At 38.9% G+C, this 15,049-nt stretch overlaps 1 protein-coding gene and 1 long non-coding RNA gene across 2 annotated transcripts in view; both read right to left on the bottom strand.

Moving 5' to 3' along the window:
- PRORP (protein only RNase P catalytic subunit) overlaps window positions 1–15,049 on the bottom strand; it is a 143,518-nt gene that overhangs the window by 49,357 nt on the left and 79,112 nt on the right. The window lies entirely within an intron of this gene.
- LOC116591275 lies at window positions 8,805–13,421 on the bottom strand. Its single transcript, XR_004285919.1, has 2 exons — window positions 12,205–13,421; window positions 8,805–11,983 (listed from the first exon to the last, which is right to left on the bottom strand). It is a non-coding gene; the product is annotated as an uncharacterized LOC116591275 (long non-coding RNA).

Genomic DNA, 15,049 nt, shown 5'->3' with positions numbered 1-15,049 from the left:
GCTGAGCCACTGAGGCGTTCCTTGTTCTTTTTATATATTTTTAAAAATGAGTTTAAGGGGCACCTGGGTGGCTCAGTGGGTTAAGCCGCTGCCTTCGGCTCAGGTCATGATCTCAGGGTCCTGGGATCGAGTCCCGCATCGGGTTCTCTGCTCCGCAGGGAGCCTGCTTCCTCCTCTCTCTCTCTCTGCCTGTCTCTCTGCCTACTTGTGATCTCTCTGTGTCAAATGAATAAATAAAAAATCTTTAAAAAAAAAAAATAAAAATGAGTTTAAAATATGTAGTACTCTGGAGTGCCCAGGCGATTCAGTCAGTCAAGCAGCTAATTTTTTTAAAATAATTTTTAAAAAAGATTTTGTTTATTTATTTGACAGAGAGAGACACAGCGAGAGAGGGAATACAAACAGGGGGAGTCGGAGAGGGAGAAGCAGGCTCCCCACCCAGCAGGGAGCCCAATGTAGGGCTAGATCCCAGGATCCCGGAATCATGACCTAAGCCGGAGGCAGCGCTTAACAACTGAGCCATACAGGCGCCTCTAAGTGGCTAACTCTTGGTTTCAGCTCAGGTTATAATCTCAAAGACCCTGGATCTAGGCCACCCACCCCCCAGCTCCGGGGCAGGTTTCCAGCTTGTGCACACTTTCTTTTTCTCTCTGGAATAAATAAACAAATCTTTTTTTTTTTTTTTTTTAATGTAGTAATTTACCTCTAAATTAAATTTACCAACCTGGCTTTCTGGACCAAGATCTGATTTCCTAAGAATGAATTTAGGAAGGGGCAAATTTTCCAACGAAAGAAAGAAAATAAAATAGATTGGGCCACTTAAAAACTTAAAGCTTGGGAAAATATTTGCAATAAATATAAGAAGGTCCAATATATCTACTTTACAAAGAATGCTTATAAACAAAATAAATATTAAGCCCAAGAGGAAAAAGCTAAACCTATAAACTTACAGAAATGACATGAATTTACAAAAGAAATCAAAACTGTTAACAAACATATGAAAACCATCAGCCTCATTATTTATTTTTAAAAATACAAATGAAAACAAGATACCCTAGATTCAATACAATCCCTATATCAAAATCTCAGCTGGCTTTCATGTAGAAATTGACAACATGATTCTAAAATTCCCATGGAAATTCAAGGGACTCAGAACAGCCAAAACAATAAAAAAAAAAAAAGAAGTTGGAGGACTCACTGTTTTCCAGTTTCAAAACTTAAAACAAAGCATAGTAATCAAGACTATGTGGTACTGACATAAAGACAAACCTAGTGGTCAATGGAATAGAATTGAAAGTCCAGAGATAAATTTTCACATTTATGGTGATTTATTTAATAAGGGTGCCAAGATAATTCAAATGGGGAAAGAACAGTCTTTTCAACAAATTGTATCAGACAACTGGATATTTACATGCTCATGAATAAAGTTAAATCAGACCTTATACCATAAATGAAAACCAACTGAAACAGGTCAAAGATCTGAACACACACACACACACACACACACAGATATGGAAACACACACATCACACATACACACACACAAGTCAGGAAAAAATTGAATAAGACAAAAAAAAGGATAGAAATAGACCAAAATGTTAATACTGAGTAGTGAGATTATGTATATTAAAAAATTTTTTTTGAAATATTACTTGCCAGATTTTCTAAAATCAACTTTAAAGAAAAGCTTTTAAAAGTTATCAATAACATTAATAATTGGTTTATATTACCTAATTCAAATAAATTTAAGCAACTAGTTGCTACTTCTCAAAGGTTGGGAGTCTGAAGACAAAATCAAGCTGATTCTAACTGTTCAGTTCCTTTCAAGAAAATGCTAAAAGTACTCAGAAATACAACACCCTCTTTTGGAAGAAATGTATTGTTTTTCACAGGGAGGCTGCTGGAATCATTAAGTTTTTAGAGCTGAGATTCTCTTAGGAGTATGAAGCCTGGTCTCCTCATTTTACAAATAGGAATTTGGGGCTGAAAAGAAGAGACCACCCAAAATCATAAAGGGAGGTAGCAGCAGAGCTGGGAATCGAGCCCCATATCAGATTCTAACCAGAACTTACTTTGTTCTGATCTTTGCATTCATCATTAAATACATTTTTAAGGATTAAAAAAATAATAATACTCTTCCAATCTTCAGTAAGTATGAAGTCTTATATTCAAAAAGCAGTCTAGGCACCCAGCCATTTAAAAGCAGTATTTAGAAAGACATGTCCAGGGTGCCTGGGTGGCTCAGAGGGTTAAGCCTCTGTCTTCAGCTCAGGTCTTGGGATTGAGCCCTGCATCCAGCTCTCTGCTCAGCAGGGAGCCTGCTTCCTCCTCTCTCTCTGCCTGCCTCTCTGCCTACTTGTGATCTCTGTCTATCAAATAAATAAATAAAATCTTTAAAAAAAAAAAAAAAAGAAAGACATGTCCATTCTTGCCTGATGTTTGAACCAAATCAGAATAGGAATTTATAAAACAGAATAGGAATATATAAAACAACCTCTGCATTTGTCTGCTAATAATGCACTCTTCTAAAAAGAAACAACAATAGATGAGAGAGTAAAGTCATTCCATTTAATCCTAAAAAAGAAAATCTTAATGAGATAGATTCCTATTAGTTTGGGGCTTCTTTTTTTTTTTTTTAAAGATTTACTTTATTTTATTTATTTGAGAAAGAGAGAGAGCGAGCATGAGAGGGGAGGGATCAGAGGGAGAAGCAGACTCCCTACTGAGCAGGGAGCCCGATGCGGGACTCGATCCCGGGACTTCAGGATCATGACCTGAGCCGAAGGCAGTTGCTTAATCAACTGAGCCACCCAGTTGCCCTAGTTTGGGGCTTCTTAAAAAAGTCTACTATCATATAATTGACCTAATGTACTGGAATAGTAGTCTGGAGTAAAGTCCTTCAATTTCACTACTTAGGCTGATTTACGAATGGCTATTCATAAAGGGATAGAAGCAGTATATAACTCTTTCCCCCCCAAAATAAATAATATCGGGACTGCCATGTTAGCTTTTATCATTCTCCTACTTGTAGATCTGAGCGGTACATCTACTTCCCTGACAGAGTATTCTTTGAAAGAATACCCTGTGTTTTCCTCTTATTTGAAGGATGACTGACAAAAAGAAACGGACAATTAACAAGTGATTAATAAAAGAATAATGTATGGCTTTTAGCATCAGCAGCATTTTAATGGCCTCTAAAGTATATTGAAGCAGTTGCACGAGAGATATGATGCTTACGCTTGGTTGATAGTAATTTGTCTACTGATGAATCTGTAAAGGTAAGCATCATTAATTCTTTTGACAAATATTTACTGAGCAGCTACTGCCTGCAAGGCATAGTTTTAGGTGCTAGGAATATAGTAGTAAACAAAATAAGCAAGGTCCCTGCTCTAAGTGGAATATACATTCTTGGGAAGTGGGGAGTTGTTAGTAAACAAACAAAAACAAATAAATGAACAAGGTGATTGTAAAATGTGAAGACAATAAAATGGGTACCTAAGGAAAATCTTTTTTTAAAATATTTTATTTATTTATTTGACAGAGAAAGAGAGAGATCACAAGTAGGAAAAGAGGCAGGCAGAGAGAGGGGGAAGCAGGCTCCCTGCTGAGGAAAACCTTAAAATTAATCTTTACAGTGTTGATCACCCACTGAAAATTGTCCATCAGTTCCACTGTGGCAACTGACCCAATTCTATATAGATGATCGTCCACTATAATGCAATGTGACGTGGGCATGAAGCCTGTAGGGACTTGCTCTACTGAAGAAAACTGGAGGTGAGCAGCTGTGCTCTTTTTTAAATTTTTCCCCAGAAGTTTAGTGGGCATATCTTAGTATTCCAGATACTTAAATTAGTTTGTTTATCCAGTATCTAAATTAGGCAATGTTTTGGCTGTTTCTAGTTAGTAACATGTATTGATTTTCAGGATAATTGACACTTATCAACATGAGCCTCTCATGAAATTCTGCCACTGTCAGAATACCAGCTACTCTCGCCCCTTCTGCTGACTTCCCAGACTAAGTCTTCTCCATGGGCTAGTCAAGACTCGGAACTGAGAGCTAAATGTTAAAAATAAAAACCACAGATATATCTGAAATCAGATTTGTTTTATATAAATTTAACTTTTCCTCACCTGTTTTCTGGATGAAATACACCAACTGAAAGCAGAGAATGAGATGAAGCATCTTCATTACTCAAAACTAAATATTTTTTAGTGAAAAATGACAGAATATAGATATCTTCTGACAAATAATGGAAACTCAATTTATACCTTATAAATAGGAACACTGCTCTAGTTATTCAGCCAAAAGCCTTTCTTCTCGTTAAAACTCCCTAACACCTAATCAACTTCCTTTTTTCCATTTGTGAGTTTGAGTGTGAGTATGTGTATGCACACATGTACATATGCAGTTCTATGAGTTTTAATCAATACCACAATCAGGATACAGGAATAATTTCACCATTAATTAATTTTTCATTTTTATAATTCTATGTTGGTGACTATTTTAACTCTAGCATGTGTTTTTTACTTTTATAATTGAAATGTAAAGATCTTATCTATTTTAGAAAGACTGCTCTAGCAAAAATGGGAGAACTGGTACAGCATTAAACTAGAAGGAGGGTAGCAGAAAAGTAATAAAATATACTAAATCTTGCCATAGGGAATGTAATTTAACTCTTAAGTATTGATGCCAAGAAATCAAGGGAAATCAGTAAGGGGGTAATAGGGAGACTAAAAAGTTTCTGACAAGGGAACGAAGAATAATAATGACCTCAACATGAAAAGGTATATTTAGGGCCTGCTTTGAAAAATACCGCTACTTCTTCTTTTTTTTTTTAAGTGTTTATTCATTTATTTGAGAGAGCAAAAGTGGGGCAGGAGAGGGGGAGAAGGAGAAGCAGACTCCCAATGAGCAGGGAGCCCAATGTTGGGCTTGATCTCAGGACCCTGGGATCATGACTGAGCCCAAAGCAGATGCTTAATTAACTGACTGAGCTGCCCTGGCATCCCTAAATACCACTGCTTCTTTTGTATTCATTAGGCAATTGACTGCCAAGTCGTCATATTCAGGCATTAGACATTTATGAGAAGAAATGTACTCCTGAAGTTCGAAAGTCTAGAACTATCCTGTCCCAATATGGTAGCTATTAACTACATATTACTATTGAGCACCTGAAATATAACTAATTAGAATTGAGATATACTGGATTTCTATGAAAATTACTATTGACATAGAATACAAACTATTTCATCAATAATTCAAAAAATATTACATGCTGAGATGATAAAATTTTGCACATGCTTGGTTAACTAAGATTTAATGTTATTTCACCTGTTTAATTTTTTAATGTGGCTACTAGATTTGATCTAACATATTTCTATTGGACAGTGCTGATCTAGAATGTTACTCTAGAATGTCACTGGTCTATTCTGTGAAGACCACTCTGTACAGGCTGATAGCACTGTACTAATAAGGCTGGTGATATGGATTAAGAACTACATGAGTCAGTCAGAAGCGGTCATGCCTGTGGGTTGAGTCTACCAGTTTTGGCAAAAATTGAAATACTGATCGAAAGAGAATAGGTTGGGGCACCTGGGTAGCTCAGTCATTAAGTGCCTGCTTTCAGCTCAGGTCATGATCCTAGGGTCCTGGAATCAAGTCCCACATGGGGCTCCCTGCTCAACAGAAAGCCTGCTACTCCCTCACTCACTCCCCCTGCTTGTGTTCCCTTTCTTACTATGTCTTTCTTGGTCAAATGAATAAATAAAAATAAAATCTTAAAAAAGAAAAAAAAAAGAATAGGTATAGATATCTACAATTGACTTTTAAATACATTAAAAAATCCACATGAATCAATGAATTCATAGAAAAACAGCTGATAAAACAAGCTCCATAAAATGTTAATGAAAGAATCAGGGAGAGGGTTGTATAGGTGTTCACTGTAAATTCTTTAAACTTTCATTTATTTTAAAAATATTTCATAGGGGCGCCTGGGTGGCTCAGTGGTTTAAAGCCTCTGCCTTTGGCTAAGGTCATGATCCCAGGGTCCTGGAATCGAGCCCCACATCCGGCTCTGTGCTCGGCAGGGAGCCTGCTTCCTCCTCTCCCTCTCTCTGCCTGTCTCTCTGCCTCCTTGTGATCTCTGTCTGTCAAATAAATAAATAAAATCTTAAAAAAAAATTTCATAATAAAACATTGGGGGGAAAAAGGCAAACAGGAAGGTTGTATCAGCCTAGAATAGCATAAGGGTTAAACCGGAGGTTAGGAGGCCTGCTCCAGATACTCCTGCTGTTAAAATGTAACTTTGCAGTTTTTTTGTTGGTGGAGAACAGGACAATGAACAATTAATGTATTCACAGTAATACTGAAGAAGATACTTTTTTCTGACTACTGCAGTTCTTGACTTTTGTTATCTGATTTCTGCCTCCAGGAAGTAGGGTTTTTATTTTTTATTTTTACCTTTTAAAGACTTTATTTATTTGACAGAGAGATAGAGAAAAAAATAAAAGAAAAGAAACATCACCACCTTGGGAAGAGAAACTCAAAAAGAGAAGATGCCACGTGATAATATCAACTATCAGGAAACTTTCGAAGTTAAAAATCAACACAATGAATGCAATAAATTCACGTGTTAGAATTTCAAGACTGCTGAATGACAAATGGCAAATGTCAAAAAGAAATGGCAAAAGAAAACTTCTAATTACCTTTCTCAGTGGGCTGCACTGGGACACTGCTAAATAAATGACACAAATTAGACAACCTAAAATAGAAATGGAACGGACCTTGAGAGATAATCAAAGTTAGTTCTATGGTCTCATGAACATAAAAACTTCGGACTTTCACTTTAGAAAGGAGATGAATGAGGCCCAGAGCAGCTCACTTACTTACTTTCGGTCATCTAGTCAAAAAACAGTGGTGATGGGAATGATGTGCCGTTTTCCTGCCATCTGATGTATGACAATGTTGCTAGTCTACACACTTGTGATGGAGAATAAGACATCGGTTTCAGGTTAGGGGTGAACACTTAGGAATGAGCCATTTCCTTGACTTACAAAGTTTAAACCCGCTGCCGGTGGGTTGGAATATAAAGTTGTATAAAATAGATACGGGCCTGAACAGTGCAGGCCTTGCCAAAACTTAAATCAGAGGTCCTAACCAGTAAACAGTAAGCTTATTGATAGGACTCAGGTTTCATGCGAGCGCCACTGTCTTCCCCCTGACTCTCTGTAGCGTCGCTGCCTCCTCACTGGGGAGGGAAGGAAGCGAAACACCATTGTCCTCTGTTCTACTCAGGGAATTCACTAACAGTGTTCCCTCAGTCCTCTCCCCTCTGATGACTTGAAGGCTTCAGGGATACGAAAACACTCCTTAATCACCAGAAAGATTGAAGAACCAAACAAAAGGACACTGTGTGTCCTATGCGCCACTATCACAGCCATCACACATTCCACAAGTCTAAAAATACACTTTGGGTCAAACATTCAGTCAAGCTTTTTCATTTACCTACTATATGCCAGACACTGTACTGGTTGTCGAAATTTCTAAAAAGCACAGTCCCTGCTTATCAAGGAGCTTAGATCATTGCAATCGTGTGACTGGTGCTAGGGCCAGAGATGAGAGAAGGGTGTCCAGAGAGCATGCATAAGGGGCCAAGTGCCTGGACCCATGAAGACCTCTAGGAGAAGGTAGGGAATGTGGGGAAGCGGGTAAGGGGAGACTTCCTGGAGAGGATTCCCAAGCCATGCCCGGAAGGGCAAGAAGAAATTAGCTAGACTAAAGGAGCTTCACATACAAAGGCACAAAACTATGCTGATGTTACAAGTCTCAACTGTTTGGTAGACTGAGAACATCTTCTATTTCAAGATCACTTCAATACCTAATTAAATAAACGAATACCGGGACACCTGGGAGGCTCAGTGGGTTAAGCCGCTGCCTTCAGCTCAGGTCATGATCCCGGGACCCTAGGATCGAGTCCTGCATCAGGCTCCTTGCTCAGCAGGGAGCCTGCCTCTCTCTCTGCCTCTGCCTGCCTCTCTGCCTGCTTGCGTGCTTTCTCTCTCTCTCTCTTTCTGACAAATAAATAAAATCTTTTGAATAAATAAATAAATAAATAAATGAACAAATACCACTGATGGCTTTCCTTTCACTGCTGAAGCTGCTTTTCTCTCTTAATAGAGCAGATGTATGGAAAGCTGGCAAGATCTACAGGGAGAGAATAAAATACAGCATCCTTAAGCTAAGCCTCTGGTGTAAGAGAGCCTAGGTTTGAATCTCAATTCTGACATTTACTAGCTGTAAATGTTTCAGGGACAAGTTTCTTGGCTTTTCTAACCCTTCGTTTCTATACCTGCAAGATGAAAATAATACCTTCTAAGACTGTCGTGAGGACTAAATGAGATAATGCATATAAAGGACTCAAACGGTTCCTAGTATATGTGAAATTCTTCATTTTCTCATTTCTTTCACAAATCTTGCAACATGACTTTCCAGTAACATTACCATGTGACATGAGTATCACCTTTGAGAAATGTTAAAGTGGAAGAAAAAAAATTTTAAAGGAGAAAGGTAAGTAAACAGAGTATTACCTAAAAATATAAGCTCTTTCTCTGCAGGAAGTTTTTTGTGGTTGCAGATTAAAGGAGATAACAGATACCATTTGTGAAATACAAAGCTCAAGAAACCATATAAGGTCTACATACTTAGTAGTTCTGAATTTAATTAACCAATTCAATAAAAAACCTTAGGGTGTTCTTGCTTGATTTTCAGATTTTTCTTTCTTTCTTTCTTTTTCTTTTCTTCTTCCTTTTTTTTTTTTTTTTTTTTGCCTCAACACAGTAATAAAATGATCAAGCCTATCAGAAGAACACCCTTATACTAAAATGTAGGTGTTATTAGTAGCAAGGTCAAGCAAAATTAAATAAAGCTTAAAACTACATTAATACACAATTTCTTTGCTCTTACAGACTAATCTTAAGAAAGTGTAAAGAACATTTACTATCTAAAATTACCTTTAATTTATTCTAAAAGGAGTCCAGGATTAAAAAGCATTAAAAACATTAATTCTGAATATCTGTTATAGCTTCTCATATAACAAGTGAATAGTACTTGATGACTTAGAAAGTTCTGAAGACAGTTACATTTTAAGGCAAAAATTCCCCAAGTGTATTTTGAATAATATGTCCTTCAAAATGCTCTGTGAAAAAAGTTCCATAGACAAACAGTATACCCTCTGTTGGAAAAGAGCTGCATCTCCTCCCCTCCACACTTGCTGTTTTGGGTTATTCCACTCTCTACGCTTTGGATCCTGTTGTTTTCCACGTTCTTGAATACACTATCATTCACTCCTTTTCCTGTACATAGTCAGCTTCAACCCCTATCTGGATCGTCTCCCACTTGTCCATTCAATCTATCCCCTTTCAGATACTGCCCAGTTTTATCCTCCCTGCTTCCTGTCTTAATTTCCTTTACTCCTTGTGAAATAATGGAAGGAATACATATCAGTTACTGTCCCAGTTCCTGGCACAGAGCTCCTAAAACCCTTGGCATTTCCTAGGTGACAGGAGTGTCTTTTGTTCTTCTTTTGTTCTAATGAGGTAACTCTTGGTGGGCTCCTGGGTAGCTTTAGCATAGGGGCTGGTCACCAGAAAGACCAAGCCATGATTAGAAGCTTGGAACTTTCAGCCCCAGTACGCAGATCCTCCAGGAAAGGAAGAGGGGTAGGGAATTGAGTTAATGATCGTGCCTACATGATGAAGCCCCATACAATTCCTAACGTATAGGATTTGGAGAGCTTCTAGGTTGCTCTAGAAGCTCTAGGTAGGCTCCTGCCTACATGCCAGGAGCATGGCACACACCCCAACTCCTCTTGTATGGAAGCTCCTGTCCTCAGGACCCTTCCAGACCCTGGCTTCTGTAGCTCCTCATCTGGCTGTTCATCTGTATTCTTTATCTTATCTTTTATTATATAATAAATCAGTAATCATAAATAAGTGTTTCCTTGAGTTCTGAGAGCCATTCTAGAAAATGATGACACTCAAGGAGGGGTCATGGGAACCTCCGATTTACAGCTGATCAGTCAGAAGAGCAGGTGACAACCTGGGACTTACAACTGGGGTCTGAGGGAGATGCAAAGTCCTGTGGGGCAGAGCCCTTAACCTATGGAGTCTGCACTAACTCCAGTTAATGTCAAAAATTTAATTCAATTATAGGCCAACCAGCTGATATCACAGATAATTGCTTGATGTGTGAAAAACACACATCTGTTGTCAGAATTTAAGTGTGGAATGTTCTATGTGAGTGAAAAAGGAGAAACACACAGTGTGTTTTTCCTATACAACCCTCAAGCTACTCCATTTGGCTGTTTGTCCCTTCCCTCTACTTCTATAGCTCACTCTACAGTAAACCAATCATCTCCTTTTCACTATATTCAATAATATTTCCTGATCCTCACTCCTCATGATAGTTGTGTAATATTTGACAATATTAATCTCTGCCTGCCTTTTGAAACACTCTTTCCTTGGCTACCTCAGCCTTCCCTTGGCTGCCATAAAATAACATAACTCTTCTAGTTTACCTCCCATCTCTGCTGACACTTCTCCACGTCCTCTGGCAAGCTTATCCTCTTCTATACAGAGTTATGTATTGAAGTCCTTAAAGCTCTGTCTTAGAATGTCTTTCTCCTTCCATATGATTTCAATTATCACCCACAGGCATTTGAGTTAAAAATTTCTATATCCTTCCCAGACCTCTCTTCTGAACTCTAGGGCTATATGCTGGACTATCTATTAGGTAGCTCCCTTTGAATATCCTGGAGGAATCAAACTCAACACATCCAAAACCAGACTCATGATTTTCCTTCCAAACCCCTTCCAATCTCTCAGTAAAGGGCATCACCTTCCAACCTGTTAAACAAATTCACACCCTGGTGTCACCCTTAATCATGTTCTCCAATTCACAAGCCCCTATCTAATTCAATATCAAATTCTCCCAGTTTTATTTCCTAAATATTTGAAGATTCATCCATTTCCAACTGGTCTCTCCCTATCTAAATTTATCTTCTCTGTGCTTAACTCTGGGTGAGTTTCTCAGTACCAACTTCCAATTAATGAACTCTTTCACTGTGGCCAGTCTAGAATTTATAATGTCTACTGAATTATTTCAATGACTATTTTTCATTCAAGAGTTTTAACTGATTCTTTCAAACATCCATCTGGTTCTTGTTTTACTTCTGCCTGTTTTTTGTTTCATATTTCCTTGCTTGCCTTAAATGGAATAATTTATTTGAATCTGAGCATATAAAACATACTTTTATTTTTTTGAGAGAGAGCTCTAAAGAATGAGAGCCTGGGGTAGGGGGAGATGGAAAGAGAGAAAGAACCTTAAGCAGAACCACACTAGCATGGAGCCCTACACCAGCCTCAATCTTACGATCCTAAGATCATGACCTGAGCCAAAATCAAGAGTGAGATGCTTAACTGACTGAGCCATCCAGGTGCCCCTAAACATACCTTAAAATACTCGAACCTTCAATGAATTAATTTGATCCGTGAATGTGTGTTTTGTTGGTTTTCTTTTTTAGCCTTAAATTTCCTCACACTTTGGACTTTCAGTTTGTATATTCATTTTCATTTTAAGTTAAGAGTTTTTGTTTGTTCTTTCTCTCTTATACATTCTCTCTGTTCTTAACTTCCATTATATCGATCCTATCCCTACCTAAAAGTTTTGGAATTACTAGTCTTCCTAGTTCCTGAGGTGATAGGAATATCACAGATCCTGTCACTGGTGGATTGTAAGACTATATCTTCTGTCTTCAACCCTGGGCTTGCAACTTGTTATACTGCATTAACTTCAAATGGTAGTAAAAAGGTTTTTGTTTTGTTTTGTTTTGTTTTGTTTTTCCCTCACCTCAGATGTGCTGCCATTTTGAGAAGGCTTACTCTTGCTCCAGCTTTAAACAATAAATCTGACTTTGTCCTATCTCACCTGGCACACTTTTTTTTTTTTTTTTTAAAAGATTTTATTTATTTATTTGTCAGAGAGAGAGTGAGAGCGAGCACAGGCAGAGTGGAAGGCAGAGTCAGAAGGAGAAGCAGGCTCCCCGTGGAGCAAGGAGCCCGATGTGGGACTCGATCCCAGGACGCTGGGATCATGACCTGAGCCGAAGGCAGCTGCCCAACCAGCTGAGCCACCCAGGCGTCCCACACCTGGCACACTTTTAATCTTTACTACCACAAAGCAGTTGAAATCCCTGCCTCCATGCCTATTCTAGGACTCAGAGCTAAGCAGGCCTCTGGTTTCAACTACTCAAGAGTTCACTTGTGTTTTGCATTGTTTTTGAGCTTGGCAATATCCTTTTGGTTTGCAGTTTCTATAGTTCATCTATCATTGATACATATTTGGTACAGACGTCGTATATCAAAGTGTGAATTTACGGAACCACCTTGACTGAAAGTCACTGATTTACTTTCCACATTACAGCCAGAATTATACTTTTAAAATGAAAACTGGATTATGTCAATTCCCTGCTTTCGATCACTCTTAGGACAAATATCCAAGTCCGTAAAGTCTACAAGGTCTGGACCCTTTCTGCTCCTACCATTCTGACCTGTCAGTCTCTCATACTTGCCTTTTCCATTACCCAGCTGCCTCCCTACTAAAGGCATTTGCACATGCTACTCTCTCTACCCCAAATCCACTTTCCATCCTTCTTTGTTATCTTTCTTTACCTAGTTGACATCCCTCTCATCTCAACTCATTTGCCATGTCTTCAAGAAAACCTTTCCTAATCTCCTTGTCTAGCTCAAGTTTTTTTCTTAAATATCTTCGTAGCACCATGTACTTTTGTTTGTTTGTTTGTTTGGTACCATTTATGACAACTGCAGTTGTACATGTATTTCTAGGATTATAATAACATCAGGCTCTAAACTCCATGGGGACAATGATCATGCCTGTTTTTATTTACCACTGATCCCCAAGCTAGCTATTGAATGATGGAAAGAAAACTCCAATCCTTCACAATATGATATTTAAGGTGCTTCAAACCAGGACCACAACCAACCTTTCTGACCTCATGTCCTGCTACTACCAAGCAAGTAAGCTATGCTCCAGCTACTAGTGGTCTACTCGCTACTCTTCAAGTATGCCTGTATTTTCCGCCTCTAAACACTCATGACTCAAAATACTGCCTCTGCTTAGAGTACACTCCCCACTAACTCTGCCTGATGAAGTTCATCTCAAATGTCACTTTGTTCATGAACTCTTTCCTTAATCTCCTTATCTACATCTCACTTATGGTGTTAATATGCCTGCCCCCCCCCCATTTGTGTATGTTTTATCACTTTTAGGTTGTGAGTTTTCTCAAGGGCAAGCCATTTGGCCATTTCCAGAACCAAGTAATAGTCACTTAATATTTATCAAACTGAATGTGGAAGATCTTATTAGAAAGTGACTATGCTGGGTATATCCTCGGGGGAGTCAATATGGCGGAGAAGTTGTAGGCTGAGACTACATCAGATAGCAGGAGATCAGCTAGATAGCTTATCAAACCATTGCAAACACCTACAAATCCAACAGGAGATCGAAGAGAAGAACAGCAATTCTAGAAATAGAAAATTGACCACTTTCTGAAAGGTAGGACCCATGGAGAAGTGAATCCAAAGTGATGGGAAGATAGACCGCGGGGGGAGAAACTGGCTCCAGGCAAGCAATGGAGCACAAAATCAGGACTTTTAAAAGTCTGCTTCACTGAGGGACATCGCTCCAGAGGCTAAACCAGGGTAAAGCCCTCGCAGGGTCAGCATGGCCCCAGGACCCGCGGGGTCACAGAAGGATGGGGGGGGGGGCGGTCTGAGTGTCGCAGAGCTTGCAGGTATTAGACCAGGGCAGCCGACTACAGAGACAGAGCTGAAGAGTGAGCTCTCAGCTGGGGGTTACCTTGAACCAGTCGCAGCCTGGGTGAGCTCGGAGTGCGGCCGGAGGCCAGGGAGACAGGAGTGATTGGGCGCTCTTCTCTGAGGGCACACTGAGGAGTGGGGCCCGAGCTCTTGGCTCCTCTGGGCTGGAGATTGGGAGGCCACCATTTTCACTCCCGTCCTCTGAACTCTACGGAAAGCATTCAGGGAACCAAAGCTCCCAAAAGTGAACCCGAGCGGATTACTTAGCTCGGCCCCTGGTACGGGCGGTGCGATTCTGCCTCAGATCACTACAACAGGCCCCTCCCCCAGAAGATCAAGAAGAAATCCAGCCAAGACCAAGTTCACCTATCAAGGAGAGCAGCGGAATTCTAGAGGAGGAGAAAGCAAAACACGGAACTCATGGCTTTCTCCCCTGATTCTTCAGTCTTGCTGTTAATTTATTTATTTTTATTTTTTTCTTCTGCTAAATTTTTTTTAACTTTTACCCTTTTCTTTTTAATGTTTTTTAACTAGTTTATCTAATATATATATATGTTTCTTTTTCATATTTTTTCTTTGTTTTCTTTTTTTAATTTTTTTTTCTTTTCTGAACTTTTTTTTAATCCCCTTTCTCCCCACCACAATTTGAGGTCTCTTCTGATTTGGTTAGAGCACATTTTCCTGGGGTCTTTGCCACCCTTTTAGTATTTTATTTACTCCTTCATATACTCTTATCTGGACAAAATGACAAGGCAGAAAAACGACCAAAAAAAAAAAAAAAAAAAAAAAAGAACAAGAGGCATTACCAAAAACTAGGGACCTAATCAATACAGATATTGGTAATATGTCAGATCTAGAGTTCAGAATGAGGATTCTCAAGGTTCTAGCCAGGCTTGAAAAAGGCATGGAAGATATTAGAGAAACCCTCTCTGGAGAGATAAAAGCCCTTTCTGGAGAAATAAAAGAACTAAAATCTAACCAAGTTGAAATAAAAAAAGCTATTAAAGAGGTGCAATAAAAAATAAAGGCTCTTACTGCTACGATAAATGAGGCAGAAGAAAGAATTAGTGATATGGAAGAAAAATGACAGAATAAAGAAGCTGAGCAAGAGAGGGACAAACAGCTACTGGACCAAGAAGAGGGAATTCGAGAGATA

The sequence above is a fragment of the Mustela erminea genome, chromosome 5 (genome assembly GCF_009829155.1).
Source record: "Mustela erminea isolate mMusErm1 chromosome 5, mMusErm1.Pri, whole genome shotgun sequence".
Classification (NCBI taxonomy): domain Eukaryota; kingdom Metazoa; phylum Chordata; class Mammalia; order Carnivora; family Mustelidae; genus Mustela; species Mustela erminea.
Note: the sequence above shows the minus strand (reverse complement) of the source record. Positions and strands in the feature narration are given on the sequence as shown.